Source organism: Cyanistes caeruleus, chromosome 3, assembly GCF_971803275.1.
Source record: "Cyanistes caeruleus chromosome 3, bCyaCae1.hap1.1, whole genome shotgun sequence".
In the NCBI taxonomy this organism is placed as follows: domain Eukaryota; kingdom Metazoa; phylum Chordata; class Aves; order Passeriformes; family Paridae; genus Cyanistes; species Cyanistes caeruleus.
Genome location: NC_141703.1, coordinates 106,702,476 through 106,719,319, shown reverse-complemented (window position 1 = coordinate 106,719,319; position 16,844 = coordinate 106,702,476).

The following is a 16,844-nucleotide window of genomic DNA, read 5'->3' as shown; positions in this document are numbered from 1 at the left end:
GGTCCCTTTAGATTTGTACCTCTGGTGTGGTATGACAATCTTGGTGATGGAGTATCCAAGCACTGCATGTGGCTCTTGAGTTTCTGTGAGCAGGTAGAGGTAGATGAAGTCATCCTGGCAATTTTGAAGTGTCATGAACATCAGGGACCCAAAAAAGAAAAAAAGGCTTTTCAAATTATTTACCATTAATTACTTTTAGTGAAGAGTACAGTTAGCACTTTAAAGATGAAAAGAAAATATATCGCTGACTGAGAAAGGTATCTGCATGCATTGAAATTTTTTATTTTCTCCCAGTATGTATTCCCATCTTTTAAATTTCACCCAGTGTTTTTCCTGACCTTCATATCTTTTGCAAACAGGCAATTACTATTCATGGCATTTTCCATCAGATTTGTTTGCTGCTATGTATTGGTTCTAAAATTACAGGTCTCATCCAGTTTTAATTTTTTTCCTTGTCACCGATACTATTACAGATTATGCCATGGCTGTGCACCAGAAGTATTTGCTGTGGAAAGGAGAAATAGGCTTCCTGAAAATTCACATCCTTATTTAATGCTTTCATAATATTTCTCTACTTAGGAAACGGGACAACCTGCAATGCAGATTTCATAGCTTTTAAACACTAATTTACTCTTAATAGTTTTTTCCCCAATTTGCTGCAACAAGATAATTGTACTGACTGTGCAATGGTGAGTGAAAAAAGATTAGAATATGTGGCATTCCAGTGTTTTTGACAGCCTGATGTATTGCAGCTTGAAACATACAAGTCTTTTCAGTGTTATTCCCTTGTGCTCATTAAAACTGAGAACAAGCTTTAGGAATCTGACACTACTTTTCTTTCTGTTTTTAAGGGAGAGCAGAAATAAGCCTTTTGCACTGATCCCATTCACATGCTCATACTTGTGACCGAGGGGCTAATTTCCTCTTTCAGTTTCATTCTCATTTTCAATCTGAGTCTGAAGGAAAATGAGGACAGAGATGGCCGAGTGGCACCTCCAGTATCTGTGAAATCGGACGACAGCGTTCTGTGCTGAGTACAAGTAAGGGCAATACCTGACTCTGCAGCTATTATCTCTGTAAGATGGTAGCCAAGGAGAAGGAATTACATGACTTTGTAATGTTAGAGAGGAGAGGATCAAGTCAAATAATTTTTGTTTAATGTGACCTTTGAGCGCACTCCCAGTGCAGCCTGAGTTTTCTGTCACCAGCTCAGCTCTCATGTGGCTCATGTCCCTCGTGCCAGATTTCCTTTTTGAAGGGACAGGAGGGCTAGGGAGTGCTTTAGTCTTCATCATAAGGATGCAGTGAAACAGCATTCTTGATGGGGTTTCTGCTAATGAGCTCAGTCCTGTGCAAATCCTCAAAAATAGGTAACTCATTTCACAGAAACTCCTTTCCTCTCTTTACAGAATTGTATCTTGAGTTGTGGTAAAATTTGGATAACGTTCTGCCTCCTCTGCTGTAAATCACCATGGGTAACAGAGGAAGAAACTTCACCCCAGAGAAGGGATTGGGTCACACAGCATAAAAGTCAGTCCTGGAAAGAAAAGAATATTCCTGTCAAGTGTTTAAACACTATATGCCCCTTTTGTTCCTAAATGGGGAAAAATAGGTGCTAATAACTCTGCCATGTGCTGCAGGTTCCCTGGGTTGACACTTGACACTTGCCTTATGTCACTCATACAGCTCCATGGCCATAAAGATTTGATTAGGAGTGTGGTAGTTCAGCAGAGCAGAGTGAAAGGTGGGCTATCATTCCAGCAGATAAATGTCTCAAGTAAGTCAATCTGACTCTTGTACTTTGAGTTTAGTGTCTATTGTATACCGGCCAAACCAACCTTTTAGATTTAATAGGACAGTCTCTTGACTTTCTGAAAGTTGCAGTTCACCGGGCATTATTCCAAAATGCATCCATTTCCAGCACTGAAATGACTTTCAGGATCAAACCACTCTTTGCATCTCTGGTTTTCACTAAGATTGCACTGTGAAATTCACTAAGATTATCCTGTGAAAACTAAAGACAAAGTCAAAGTGGCTTTTCTCTCTCACTTAATCACCACCATTAATGTTTTAAGGGCAGTGCCCAGTGGCAAATTTTCACATTAAGGAGTTCTGTGAGAGCTACCTAAGCCTGGCATAGGAGATTTTAAATACTGTCCCATGAAAAATATAAAAAGCAAAAGCTTTCTGTTCACCCTGCCAGCTGAATATTTGGAGGCAAAATTAAGGTGGCTTTTAAAAGGTTGTGTTTTTTAATGAAGGTGCAATATTTGGAGTCTAGTAAAAGATTATGGAGCTCAACAAGTTAAATGGTAAAACCTTTTTATTTTTTGCATAACATTGTTGTAGCCTACCTGGAAGAGAAATCTTTGTGTTTTGCCCTAAAGGCTGTGGAAGTGAGGCTTTAGGTTCAACTTAAGGCTGGGCAAAATAATAGGAAAGATAAATCACATATAGCTGGAATTATTTCAAAAGGGAAACAACAGGCCATGTTTTATTGATTCTTATGTTCATCCCTTCAAAAATATTTGTATTCATGTGAGTGAAATTTTATTTGTAGAAAAGTTTGAGAAATAGACTTTTAGGCTGTAAGCTGAAATCAGTTTCATACTATACCAAATCCATTTCAGGTAAAAAGTGAAAGTAATAGATTTCTGGTTTTCCAATTAAATTTGTCAGAAGGCTCTTTTCTCTCTCTTCCCTGACTCCTTCTCTTTTCCCTAGGTACCACTCCAAGCAGAAATGAGTCATGATATTATAAAAAATTTCTTCACTGAAAAAGTGGTCAGGCATTGGAAGAGTCTGCCCAGGGAACTGATGGAATCGGCATCCCTGGAGGTAGGAATGTTTAGGGCTATGTTTTAATGGTGAACATGGCAGTCATGACTTAATGGTTTGGTCCTAGAGGTCTTTTCCAGCCTAAATGATTCTGTGATTCTGAATGACCCAGTTCCTTGCTGTCCTAATTGCCACCATTACTTAACTCCACATACAAATTCAACATTCTATATAGCAATTCAATATCTCCAACAATGACACTTCTGTAACATTTTGCTTTATAGAATAATTATAGAAAACTCTGTATCAAACAGATCTTTAACAGTCCCAATAAAAAATTATTTATTCTTCTTTGTTGATCTATCTTCATTGGGTTTTTATATTTTTTTCTGTCTACCCATTACACAGTTCCTCTCCATGCATTGCACACTTCTTCCCAGTCAGAACTACCTTGATGAGCTGCTGATAACAATCTGAATCTTGTCTTTGACTATCTAAACAAGATTTGGGGGGACATGATTTGAGAAATTCTCTCCCTCTTCCTGCACATCCCCCTGCCATTGCTGTTTTCTGACATGTCTTTCTGGTATCTGCCAATGCATAAGGAAGATGTATGAAGAAAGTCCTTCTCTGAACCAAGCAAATCTGTGCTGAAACACTTGCTGAAAGGTTCAGCAAGGAGATTCTATCCTTTTGATACCTGCAGCACAGCCCCACATCAGCTGAACCAGAAACCTTTGAGGCAGGCTGAATTCCAGGAGGCACAGCCACATATCCTTGCCATGAGAGGAAGTCTGAGCATCAGGGATTGTAGCTAACTTTCTTAACCTAATCCAAATTATCTGCCAGAGATATTTAGAGTTGCTAAGGAAAAATATAGTTTTTCAAAAGAAAAACACAGACCTCTTAACTTTTTAATTTGTTAACCTGGCTTCCCTTAATTGCCTTTGCTTCCGTCTGCTTCTTCCAGGAATGCACTTAAATATAATGAAGTGTATCATCAAGAAAAGGAAGAGCTGAAACATATCCCAAGGTGACCTCCAGCAATATTAATTCTCTAAACACAATTTTCAAGCATGTCCTAGGCTAAATGCTGCTGACATGAGATCTCTAAATAATTACAGACTTCAGTCACATTGAGAAAAATAAAAGTATCTTTGTGAGCAATTTATTTATTTTGCTCTCCACATAATTTAATTATTTTAAATAATTTTAAAATAATTAAGTATTTTTGTGATTCTTAACCACTTATATTTTATCCAGACTAAGTATTACTGTTTGAAACTAATAATCAATAGGCATATCTGGAAAACAACAGATGGGCTAGTAAAATTGATTACAAATCTAGTATTCCCCTACCTAGCACTGCCTCAAGCTAAAAATCTTTTAACATGTTAGAATCAGACAGCTTTTCTGCTTCCCCAAGAATCTCTAGCCCTGCAAAATAAAACACTGAAACTGTATTTTCAAATGATTTTCCAAAAAGAGCAATCAGTTGTTTTCTTCTTAAAAACCAAGGGATTAATCCCATTCATCTTTCACCTGGAAACTTCCTGGCAGATTTTGGGGAGCTCCTTGAACGAGGACCCTTCCCCACCTTCATTCTAGAAATACCCCTGACCAGTTAAGTTTGGTGGCATGTTCCAGACACTCCTGTGTTTCTGAACAAACCCTCAGAAAGCTTTTCCTTCTGCTGGTTTCCAAAGTTTTTAACAGGTCTACAGCATGTGAGGAGCTTCCATCCCTCATTTTCCCCTCTGAGGAGTTGCTGCCTGCAGCAGAGAGCTCCAGCAGACAAGGAATGCTGAGAGGAGTCAAGTGTCTTAGAGGTTAAGATGCAAACTCTTCACCCAGATAATGAAAATTGCTCTGTTGACAGGGATTGCACCTTCAAGCACTGACCTTATGCCATTCAAGTCAGTTTAAGATGCACTTGTATAAAAGACTGCTTTAAATATAACTCCACATTATCTGTGGAGAGTTTTCTTGGTTGTTAAACAATGATGAGGAGGAGAAGCTTTATGAAAGCACCATAAAGTTCTGGCAATAATTTGAGGCATAATAAGTGCTAGTTGAGCTTGTGGGTTTTTTCATGTTCTGCTCTTTTCCAAGACATCTTCTCAGCTTGATGAAAAACTGTTTGTCATCTTGGGCAGGAAATCTCTTCACACCTTTTCCAGGACCAGTGGCAGTGGGTAGAGTGTGTAAATCGAAGTTTGGGGAAAAATATTATGGGTTTTACTAGCAATTAATGAGAGGAAAACTAAGATGTTTTCCCAGCAACACTGCTGGTCTGGGCTGTTTTCTCCTCACTGTGGGGCTGTGAGTTAAGTATGTGGATCCTAATGAAAGCCTATTGGGTTTAGACACCCTTTAGTCTTAGCCTTCATTGTATCCCTTGGAATTAGAAAGTGAATGTGTGTAGCAGATGTTCCCAGCCTGCTTTGCCTCATTGTAATTCCTACAATACTTGGTTCCTTATCTTTAACCCATTTCTGAAATCGATGGTGTCAAGCCTCTCTGGCTTCACATAATCTAATATGTTTTAAAAAATGATTTTTTCTTGCCATCTTATTCTTTCTGCCTCCCTTCTGCATCTTCCACTGACTTTAATTAAGCTTTCCTTGGGTTTGTGACCTTGGCGAGCTTTTAAAAATAAAGTGAACTGACTTGCAAAGTGATTTTTCCCCAATCTTTTTGTAGTCCTGCTGGGAATGTGTGATGTTTGAAAATATAGGCTGTTCATTTAGGATCATCATTTGTGCATGGTGTGGCAACAAGGAGAAACCTCAGCTACCTAATTATTAGATTCTAGTAAATAATTTCATTTCTCTGTAATTTCTGGTTTGACTTTTCTAGCCCTTCAGGACCTAACTATAAGAAAGATAGAAAAAAAAAATTTGTTCTTTCAGAGAGGCAGTATTGAAAGAAAACCTCTTTTAAAAGAGTGCAGAGTAGAAGATGTGTAGAAATACCTAACACAGATTCTCAGCATGCTTGTTATCTTCCTTACCATTTTTGCCCCCAAAAAATTTCTAGAATGGTTGGGTAGAAGGAGATAACTCTTAATTCCATCTATAATTACATTTGCCTGGTTTCCATTGGAAGTCTGAATAGCTGCTTTTGTCCTGATTTTCGCTGCTATGGAATCTACATGTAAATCACTGCACGCTGCCACGCTCCGGAAGGCTGGACATGAAATTCCCCTAAAGCTGAGGGTATAGATACTAGATCTACAGAGGGCCTTATGTGCAGAATGCCTAAATGGGCCTAAAACTTCAAAGGATTTTGTGGTTTGTTAGCTTGGTCTCCTCTTTCTTACTTGGAATCATTCCTTTTGCCAGCTGCTGTGCCTCGTGGATGGTAAGGAGCGGTCAGTCCCAGGAGGGTACAATGGCACACAGAGCTTTGTGTTTAGCTTTGTAATCACCTGCTTTTGCAGGGCTTCTCTTCCTGTGCTGATGGGGGAGCTGGAGGAGCAGAGTGTGCCTGACCTGCCCAATCCTGCCTCTTTAGCAAAAATCACATGGTGCTGGAGAGCCCACGGGGGTCGAGAAATGAAGGCAGTACTGGATGTGTCTGCACACACAGAGTAAGCTCACAGCAGGAGGGAGATAAAAAAGCTTTGATAGGCACTACATAATGTACTAAATAGCACAAAACAGGTCTTAGGAAAGGCTGGAATTCTAGTTTTGGGTCCAGGTAAACACTACAGTGTGCTTTGACCTACTGACCGATAGTAACACAACTCCTCATTTATTTTTGCTAGAAACATATTTTGGATTAGCCATTGCTTGTAACCTCCTTTCTTTTGGAAAAAAACAAACAAAAAAAACCCCAATCTCTTCAAAGAGATTATGCTCAGTGTTAGTAAAAACCAACCTTGAATTAACTGACTGACTACTGCTAAATTTAGCAATCCATGATACGATCCTATTAAAACTCACCTGATACCTAGTACTCCTGCAGCCATATTCAAGCATGTTGTAATTTTCCACTGAAGAGAAGGCTTTTTCACGTGGTTTTGAACAACAGATTGATATATATATTTTTTTCTAATTAGATGACTTAGTGTAGAGCCCAGCAAACTTCAACAGATCCCTGCAGCAGTGGTCAGTACCCTGATTTTAGACCTGGAAACAGAATATCAGGACAGACAGGTGGGATACTTTCCTAACACTGCAGCAGTGCTTTTGCAATCCAGGTTGATCCTGTGCTTGGAATGAGCCTGGGTGTCCCTAAAGTGCCACTGCAGTGCTCTGTATGGACACAGCCTTGCTGAGCAAGAGGGGACAACTCCCCTCCCTGAAATGAGTCACTCAGGTCAAATTTAATACAAGGTGTTAATGATGTCATAAAATTATTAATACCCACTCCTTGAAAATCTATGAAAAGTGGATGTTTCAAGTAACTGTGACATTCAAGTAACACCAGTTCTGTTCTTTTCATTTTGTTTTTTGTATTTTATTTATTTTTTTAGTCCTTTGGAGTCAGTCTATTGTTGCTATTGGATTAAAGAGAAAAGTTAGAAGAGGAATGGTGAGAGCAGACAAGTTGAGAATTGTTTTTCATGTGCATTTTTCCTCATGAAGCACTCCTTGGTATTTTTAAAAGTGTTTGAGTGTTTTTCTGCTCCACTTTGGAAGGCAGGCAATTAGCCTCCACTAGTACTGCAAGCCTTGAGCCTTTTAAGTAGGCTTGTATTGAAAAATGTAAGATGATGAAGGAATAAAAGAGCTGCTCCTCAGAAGAGCCTGGACCTTTGGACAGGAGGGATACTGCCTCTGGAACAGAATGGGCACTGAGTGCTATTCCACCTGTGTGCTGGGATGAAGTGCATCCTTTTGCCTGGCATTTCACCTAAACAGAAACTTCTCCCACCACAGAATTGCTTACATTCTCTACAGACATTCTGCTCCTAAAAAACAAACACCTTTTTTCCATATGGCCTGAATGAATTCACTGACACATTTGCAGGTTGGGGGTGTTTGAGGGTGACAGAATTCTCTGCCTGTGCTAAAACACACAAAGATGCAAATGCTTTTCTGGAATTACTGAGGATGAAAGTATGCCCTCAAGTTTCTGAGCACAGATCGATGTTCGATTTAATAAATCTTCTAGATAAGGGTGAGGCATTTTTTTGTCATATTCTGGAATATGTACAGCATCAACAAGAAACTTTCTGGCAATTTTGTTTTGGCATCTGAAGCCCAGAATCTCTTAAGAGATTTAAAATTAAATTATCATTTTTTACAGTCCCCTTAGGAATTCATATTTAGTCAACAGCAGTTAGGATTCAGTTTGAAACAATTCATTGCTTGCTGTCCTGATGGTATGAGGTAGTATTCATGCAGGACAGACTTTTCAGTTTGATTTTGAAGTTGTATTTGCAGGGATGTTTTGGAAATTTTCCTTTCTCTTGCAGGTAGATCCAAACCAATTGATAAGAGCTATGATCCCAGTGCCTTGAATTCTCTCTGTGTTAATGAGTGGCTGCTCAAAATGTATTATAGCAGACCAGATCCTTTCTAGGCTTATCTGAGATAGTTTCAGTTTTAAAATGTAGGTTATTTGTATAGATAAATAGGTGTTGGGTTAGAGTCAGGTGCCTTAAATATGATTGTACTTTATCCACCAGCATTCTGAATCTGCCCAAAGTGGCAGCTTGGTGCTCTGCTCCCTTGGTTAGAGAGAAAAAGCAGCACAAGAGGAAAGGACCAAAGTTGTCATCTGTGTCAGCCACCCTGCAAGAGGAACCCTGGGTTTAGCTGGCTTGTTTTGACACCTGCATACTTGCCCTCCAGGTTTGCCCAGGCTCAAATGTACATTAAACCAAATCTTTGGCATTTTAACTCTTTCAGGCTGATGTGAGTGAGAAGCTCATTAGGAGATTTCTAAGCAAAATTTCATAGATGAGGATGAAGATATTAGGTGATATTGCTCTCAAATTTTTAGACTTCTGAAATGAAAATGTTTACATTTCTCAGGTATAAAGAATGACCATGACACACAAATTAGGGTGATATGCAAAACATTTTGCCTTTATCATATTTTCTGATAAAATAACTTGAATTTGCAGTACATGTAACTTTTCATGTTAATAGCTGATGAAATTCCTCATAGTTTCAGATATAAACAGAGTCATTTTTTTCTTGGCATACTGATTGTTATTTAGATCAAAAATTTATCTTGCTTTCACTTTTATTTCAAACATGCTTCTAAATATTTTTATGACTGAAACATTACTGCAATTCCATGGATACACATTGCATTTGAAATATTCCCAAAAGAATCTGGTGACAAACCTTCCCATGTGGAGAACAGTTGCCCAGAAAAGAACAGATAGATAGGAATTAAAGTCATTCAGAACTAACATTCTACAGGTCAACTTCAAAGAGGATTTATGCTCATGTTTTATTTTTTTTTTTCCACTTTACTCCAGGTCATGGACTGTATATGACTGATGTTTTTGCAAGCTTTGAGAAATCCATCAGTGTTGCATTGGATTCATCATCTTTCCTGACATAAAAATTGATAAATAGGATGTGCTTCATAGTTAATTCTTATCCCTGCTATACAGGCCATACACATAAAAGGAAAATCCCTGTGATTGTGAAGAAACTTTTGACAAAGCACACATTCAAAATGATACATGCATATGAGGAACATCTGAAAATTTGCTTTCATAGTCTGTCTGATCAATATCAGTAACTGAGGAGAAAGAGATTCTGCGTCTAGACACGCAAAGATGCATATCAGTTATGCTACAATAATTTTTAAGGCAAGGTACACAGCCACTTGACAGATGGTAATTCATTCTTTAGAGCTTCCTGTTTTCCTCCCTGACTCTTGAGTTGTCATGATAAACTTGGCACAGCTTTGTTGCTTGGAAGGAAGTTAGCTGTGTGACAGAGTAGCATGTGTGTTGTATGAGTACATACACATGCCTGAAATCATTATTATGTAACACATCCCCAGGCACTGCAGCATCTATTTGCGGAATAGACGGATGGCTGAGCTTCTTGAATTTGAATAATTCATCTCTCAGCAAAATATCTGAGTCCCTACTGCTGGAACATCCTCTGATATGTGTTTCTAGACCTCTCCCAAGCAAGAAGCTCAAGAGGAGATGCAAAGCAAAAAGAGATGATCTCAAGGAAGAGAAGGTTGAGCAGTGTGGTGAGCTGAAGTGCTGCTAATCATGGAGGGCCAGAATTGACCCAGATGTGGAAACCAAGCCCAACACCTGCAGTTTGTTCTGCCAGCTGTGGCTATTTGATTTGTATTCAGATGGTGACCAGGAGACATCAACAATGATGAGTTCAGTTACAGTAGGTGTTGGAGAGTGCATGAAGATTCAGGTCATTTTGGAACAACCCACAAGCTGAACAAACCAGTTGAGTTATTCTGTTTTATTGCAAATCATTAGGAAGTAACCAAACAAGATTTATGGGTCTGTGTCAGCATGTCTGTAAGGTCAGCTATCATTTATTATAGTAATATGATATATTTAAAAGATACAAGGGGAGCAAAAATGTTTCAGTGTGCCAAAAAAAGAACAGTGTAGGAAAAATCCAAGTCCTAGCAGCTGAAATGTAATGATATTCCAATCAGCCTCACCAATGAGGCAGAGGATTTCTAGGAGGAATAGTAATACAGAGGATCAGATTTGTCTTGCAGATTTAAAATAGTACCAATGAGAAAAATTTAAAAGTCTAAAAAATTATTTGAACCTTCTTAGATTTCTCCCTGACCACCCTTTACATGCTCTCAGGCATCTTCCTTTTTACTAGAAATATGGATGCTACCTCTATCCCAAGTAGAAAAACTGTTCATATGAAAAAAAATCACATGAGTAAGCTAAAAATGGAGAACAGAGAAAGGAGAGCTCGGAGTTATTCAAAATGTGTGTAGCCTTCATATTGGAAACATTTACACATGTTTAAATTTTGTTTGCTTTCCAGCCTTGTTGATGACTAGAGCTTCTCTCTTCCTTCTGTTAATATAAATCAGGAACTGTAAAAAGGAAAAGGCTATTTAATTTTTCTGAAAGGAACTTTTCCTACCTTTTATCTCTTTTCAGAAAAAAACCTAACTCAAATACAAGGTGTCATTAAGGGCAAAGACTGTACCTTTAAAGGATTTGGTGCAAATTTATCTTGTCAATATTAGGGAAAGTTAAGTAGCTGTGGAAAAAAAAAACCTCCCAACAATTGCTTATGACATAAAATTTTCCTTTCTAGCAGTGTATTAAATTAGATATCTCTGCTGCTGTCTTTGCTCTTTTAAGTACCATCACAATTATATTAGTCAGTATGTGAATGTCCCCAGCTTTCCAACTCTAACTGCAGTGGCAGTTCAGATCAGCTAAATTTGTATTCTTCCATTTCATTTATGCTCAGTAAGGAATACAAATCACTGCCTCTCATGAAATCCAATGTGGATAAGCAAGAATTTGGGCCAGGGTATTTCTGAGAGTGGGTGCTGACTTCAAAGGGGTTGTATGCAGCTCCCTGTTCAAGAGGTGCAGCCCTTTTCAGAGCTGAAGATGAGTTAACTTGGTGAAGAAGAATTCCTTGCTGGTGTGTTGTTTTGGGTGAGGTTTTTTTTTGTTAATGGGAGCAGATGTATTGGGTCAGGAAATATTCTCTTTTCAGAGACCTGAAAGAAAACCTGCTGTCAAAATGCATTTGGAATGCAGGACAGGCAGCCCTTTCATCTAAGAGGGAATTGAGGGGCACTGACTGATGCCATCTGAGCACTGCCAACACTTTTGAGGGATGACCATTCCAGATCTGTCCTTCAACCATGCCTTTTGCTCCAGCTCCAGTTACACTTGTTAAAAAGAGAGAGAGAGACTGGAAAAAAAGAAAGACAAAACAAATGGCCCACAACAGGTTTCTGGTTGACAGCATGGATTCAGGAGAGCTTGTTAGAGTGAACAGATATTACTTTCAAATACCTCTGCAATAAAATTTTGCTGTCAGCAGGAATCCATATTTTTACAGAAAAATAAACCAAGATTGTTTAGCTAGATGTATTACAATAGACCTTGGAGTGTGGCTGGGGAAGAACACATAGCTAGTAAAGAAATAAATCTTTAAGTTAAAAGTATTTATTGCCACTTGATAGAATTCAGGTTTTTATCTACTGGATCATATTAAATTTAATGGCTAACCAAAAAAGAAAGACTTGAAAAGAGATAACATGAAAAAATAAAAGGGGAGAAAGGAGAGGGATAAATGATTAAAAATCTGTGTTAATAAGCTGAGCTCTGCTTTGCTAGAGGCATCTTTAGAATTGGACCAGAATATAGGAATGAGATTAAAGCTTTGCATTAATAGTGGGGTTTTGCAATCAATGTGAATTTCCAGAACTGAAAAAAAAAATAAAAAAATTGACCACTTCTTTAAGAGGTTTGTTTTAAAGTGACTGATACATTTACAGGTTTTCTGCTAGATATGAATCCAAAGATAAAATGAACCTAAGTTGTCAGATGTTTTGAGATTTGGAGATTTTATATGTACCCATAATGAGTTAATAGATAAATCATCTACCACAGAGCCAGCACTGCCTTTTTTTCTTTTTTTCTTTCCTTTAGGGTAATCTAAATGTAAGTAAATGTAAGTATACTCCTATTTAAGTGCAAGAACTTCTCACCTTTCTGAAACTCTGGCAACTTTGAATCATCAGAGAGCATCAAGGCAGGTAGATCCAAAAGAAGTCTTTCACTTCAGCCATGTGTTGAAGATTTTTTTGAATGCTATCTCATCTCTCTTTCCTGAAGAGATTTAAATTTGCATGAAAAATAGGGGAATAGAAAACTTGAAGGATTATTGGTAAAAAGTGTGGGTTCTTGTGTTAATAAAGGACAAATGTGTGAGTTACAGACACTGTGCCTTGTTTTTCTCTCTTAAGGATAATGTGAATGCTTCTTGATTCCAAAAACATATTGTGAGGCTTCATAAGTAAGTATTGCCTTTTAGAGGAATATAACTAATTCTTATCATTTAACCTGGTATTAGCTAAAAGCTAAATGTTGATTTGTAGTCAATAGTGACAGACCATTTTATTGAAGGGATTTTTGATATCATGTGGAAAAATTCTGAGATTTGCAATTAACATATTGCAGTTTCCAAAGTGATAGGATTCTTACAGGATTGTAAATTACTGCTACTTATTGCCCATTCTGCTTTCTGCATGAAAGTTCAGGCAGTTCATCCAAAGTAGCAGATTATTTCAATTAAAAGTGTCCTCTTGGATTTTGTACATACCACACATGAAACAAAAGACATTCTTGTGCGTGAGAAGTCTTGAATGAAATATTTGGGTATTTTTGTTTGGGTTTCTTTTTAAAAGTGGGACAGTCTGCAGCTGACTTAATGCCTGGTAGTTGTTTTCAATGGGCACTTTAAGGTATATCTGCCAGCAGATAATCCTTCTGCATTGGCCTGGGAGAGGAACCAGTTTCAGCAGCATTGTGCCACAGATGCTGCCACAAATGTAGTTAAAGGTGTTAGCAACCATTGCGTTCCACTTCACTGTCCTGAAAATGATACTGGAAATGATGATCCTCACCATGGAAGTGACTAGCCTGCATTCCAAAGGTCTGCACCTGCTTTTACTCAGTTCAGCAGCAGCTCTGAAAGAGCTAAAGTCAGTGCTAGCAGTATATTTGCAGTATAACAGAGTGAGCAGTTTTATCCACACCCCCTCCTCCTTTTCTTTCTTTTTTTTTTTTTTTTTTTTTTTTAACAGCAATTAATTTCAGCAATTAATCTTCCTCCTTTCTGGTTTATTGCCTGGGTGCCACTAAGGCCAGTGTTGTGATTGTAGTATCAATTTTCTTGGAGGTTTACCGCCCAGCTCCCTCAAACCCTACTAATTGCTGACAAGGGTGGTACTAAGGGAACAAGAATGATATAGGAGGTACAAGGCAGGGGGAAAGTTTAGGGCCAGAGCTGCTGAAAGGAGCATTTGTGAAGCCCTCTGAGGCTGCCAGCTCCCAGCAAGCAGAACTGACTCACAAACAAGCTAGAAATGTGCAGCCTCTGTGTGAGCTGAGCATCCTTTTCAGCGGGTTGGCATTCCTGTGACAGGCACAGCCCTGCTCCCGCTCAGCCCACACTGAGAGGATCAGCTGGGATCTGGAGGCTCCAGCAGGGCATGAATTCAGGGCTGGCCCTGCCATAAACTGGATGAGAGATGCTGCATTGCAATTTGGATTGAACTCCACGCCACTGTGGCTTCCAGACTACAGCTGGCTCGTTTCTTGTTGATTTGGAGGACAAGCCACTGGAATGAGTACCCGTGGGGAAATGTGTTCTGCTGGCTGATCTCCCTGGAAAGGGTAAAGTGGGTGTATCTTTACACCTCATGCAGTGTATAAAGATACAAAGCCACTAAAAACTAAATTACATCTTCAATGAAAAGTAGCAGAAAAAAATATTTTTCTTTTGTCATTTGTTCTATCATCCAGCAAGTTGTAACTGAGCAAATATTTTTTTTTTTTTTCTGTTATATAAAGTAAAAAAAGGGTTATACTTGTTTTTATTAAATTTTTAATTAGCTTTTTATTTACAAATACCTGGGACAGGCAAGTGGTAGAAAAAGTCTTTCTCATAATGGTTCAGAGCCATTGTAAAATTTTCATTCTGGGCAGAATGCAATGTGGAGAAAAATCTTGGCATGTCAGTATTTTCACATTGTTCAAAAGGTTTTTAAGGTCAGAATGGATTATTCAAATAAGAATGTGACCTCCTGTCTGCAGCATGTGCCACAAAACTTAACGTGTCAGAGGAGTTTCATTTTAGTTTTGCTGCCTTTAGCTCACCTTGCCTAGGCTTACTGTGAATATTCAAGATTTGACAGGCTTCAAGGAAAATACGTTGGATTCTGGAAAACATACACATCAAATCAAATGGGTAAGTAGTCTGGGTCTAATATGAAATTTTCAGGGGAGTCAATCACCACAGTATTTTTCTTTTCTTCAAGATCTGTATGTGCACATACTTCCCAATCATCCTGAGAGATTAAACACTTACTGAGAATGGCTGACCTCATAGACCTTTCTGACCTAATTACTGCAGTGGATGTATTTGCCTTTCTGAATATTTTTTCATTTTGTTCAGCTCAGGTTTTTCAGTTGAGGTCCATACTGGCTCTAAAGACACTCATCGTGGGCCTTGCAGGCCACAAAGTGCCTAAACAAAAATTAATATTTTCACATCAGAAGAGAGGATACTTAGCAAATGTTATGCAGGCACCATCACCAGCTCCCACTTCTTAATGACATTCCCAGTCTTCTCAAAACACAAAACAAAACAACAAAACAAACAAACAAAACACATCCAAAAGCAGGTAGTATTTCTTCTATAAATATCTTAGAGATGGCGTACTGTCTGGATGAAGGATTCCACTTGAGATCCTCTTGCTCTGCTAGTTTCTTAAGCCACCTCTGTACTACTAGGGTTTTTATTTATAATGTTCCTTTTATTTTAGAGATTTTTGTGCCAAAAATTTTGGGGGAGGTTCTGAAAAGGAATGTTGCATTAAGTCAGGCTAGGTAGAAGGAGACGCTTCTCACTAACTTATCAGACTTTTAGTCCCTAAAGTTTTCAGTGAGGGAAAAAACTGTTATTTGGGCAAGCTTTATTAAAATATTTGGGTCTATTTTAGGGGCTGGGAACTGATGTGAGTGAGAAGTGGATCAAGCACCCTTGGCCAAAACCTATGGCCTAGACACAACTAGCCAAGTTACCTCTTGGCCAAGCCCAATTTTGCTGACACCTGAGAAGAAGTGACAAGATTATCAGGCTGGCATCGACAGCATCAGCATGGGTGGACAGGGCTGACAGCTTTTATGTCTGTGAGGTCCAGAGATGACCCAGTTAGGGGAGTGCCACAGCTGAACAGAGCTCGCCCTTCCCGGGCCCGTGTGAGGGAAACAAGCAGATTCCCCCCAGCTAATCACGTTAGTGCTGCTGACAGCCTCTGCCCTGCCTCCAGGATTTTGCAGCTCTGTTGCTGTGCCACTGGGGATGTGTGTGGGTGATAGGCTGTGCATCAGGCTCTCCTCTGGCTTGTTGAGAGCGTGGGGGATTACTCCCTTTCGTGTTTTGGCTGTACTCGCTCAGAACTTCTCCAGCAGCTAAAGCTGCTACTTTTAAGCAGCCACAAGAAACTGATTTATCTGTCAGTGCAGGGGAATGTGCTTTGCAATGCAGTAAGCTACATATCTGGGTCACACACTTCATGGAGTGAGGCAGCTGTGTGCAGCTCAGTCAGGAATTAGACAGCTATCAAGTGTTGGGTTTGGGGAAGAAGGAAAAAGAATCCTCAAACAGCAGGGAAGGAGTCTTCTTTGGGATAAGAATCACCATATGCTTAGCTGCTTTCTTGCCACCAGCTGGACAGCTGTTCTTTAAGGTCTCTAGAGGAATAAAGGAAACCTGCCTCTTTATTGCCCAATTTTTAAAGGAAAAGCATTTTTTAATTGGTTGGTCTTTGTTTTGGACATCAATAACACAAACAGGTACCCATAAGCCTCTCTCTTAGGCCATCCTAGCCTGCTTGTACTATCACATGTAATTTTAAAAACACTGGGGGCTGTTTCCATGAGTGTTTCATTATAAAAGCAGCCTAGCCCAGTGTTCTTTTGGATAAGAGAGGGGAAGAAAATCAGTCTGTACCTCTCCTGTGGGAGTCTAAGACAGTCTTTGAACAGCTTCACTGGAGCATAAGTTCCCTAAGCATTTGCTACACCAGCTCGTGAGGGGCAGAGCTGTGTCCCTTTACTTCCACAAGGCTCCCACCTCAAAAGCAAGTCCATGTACAATATGATGTGGAAAGAGCAGGATCTTATGACTTCACCTTTCAGCATCTTGCAAGAGTGTGGCATCAGTGATGTGGCTAGAGCCCAATTATCCACCTGGGAATGGAAGGATGAGACAGGGAACACCGCGGTCCAGAAGAGGATGAAGTCCCATCGTTGTGTCACCCTTGCCTGGCACAGCCAGGGCTGGTGGATCCCAGACACCACACAGCTGGGAGGAACTGGTGGCTTC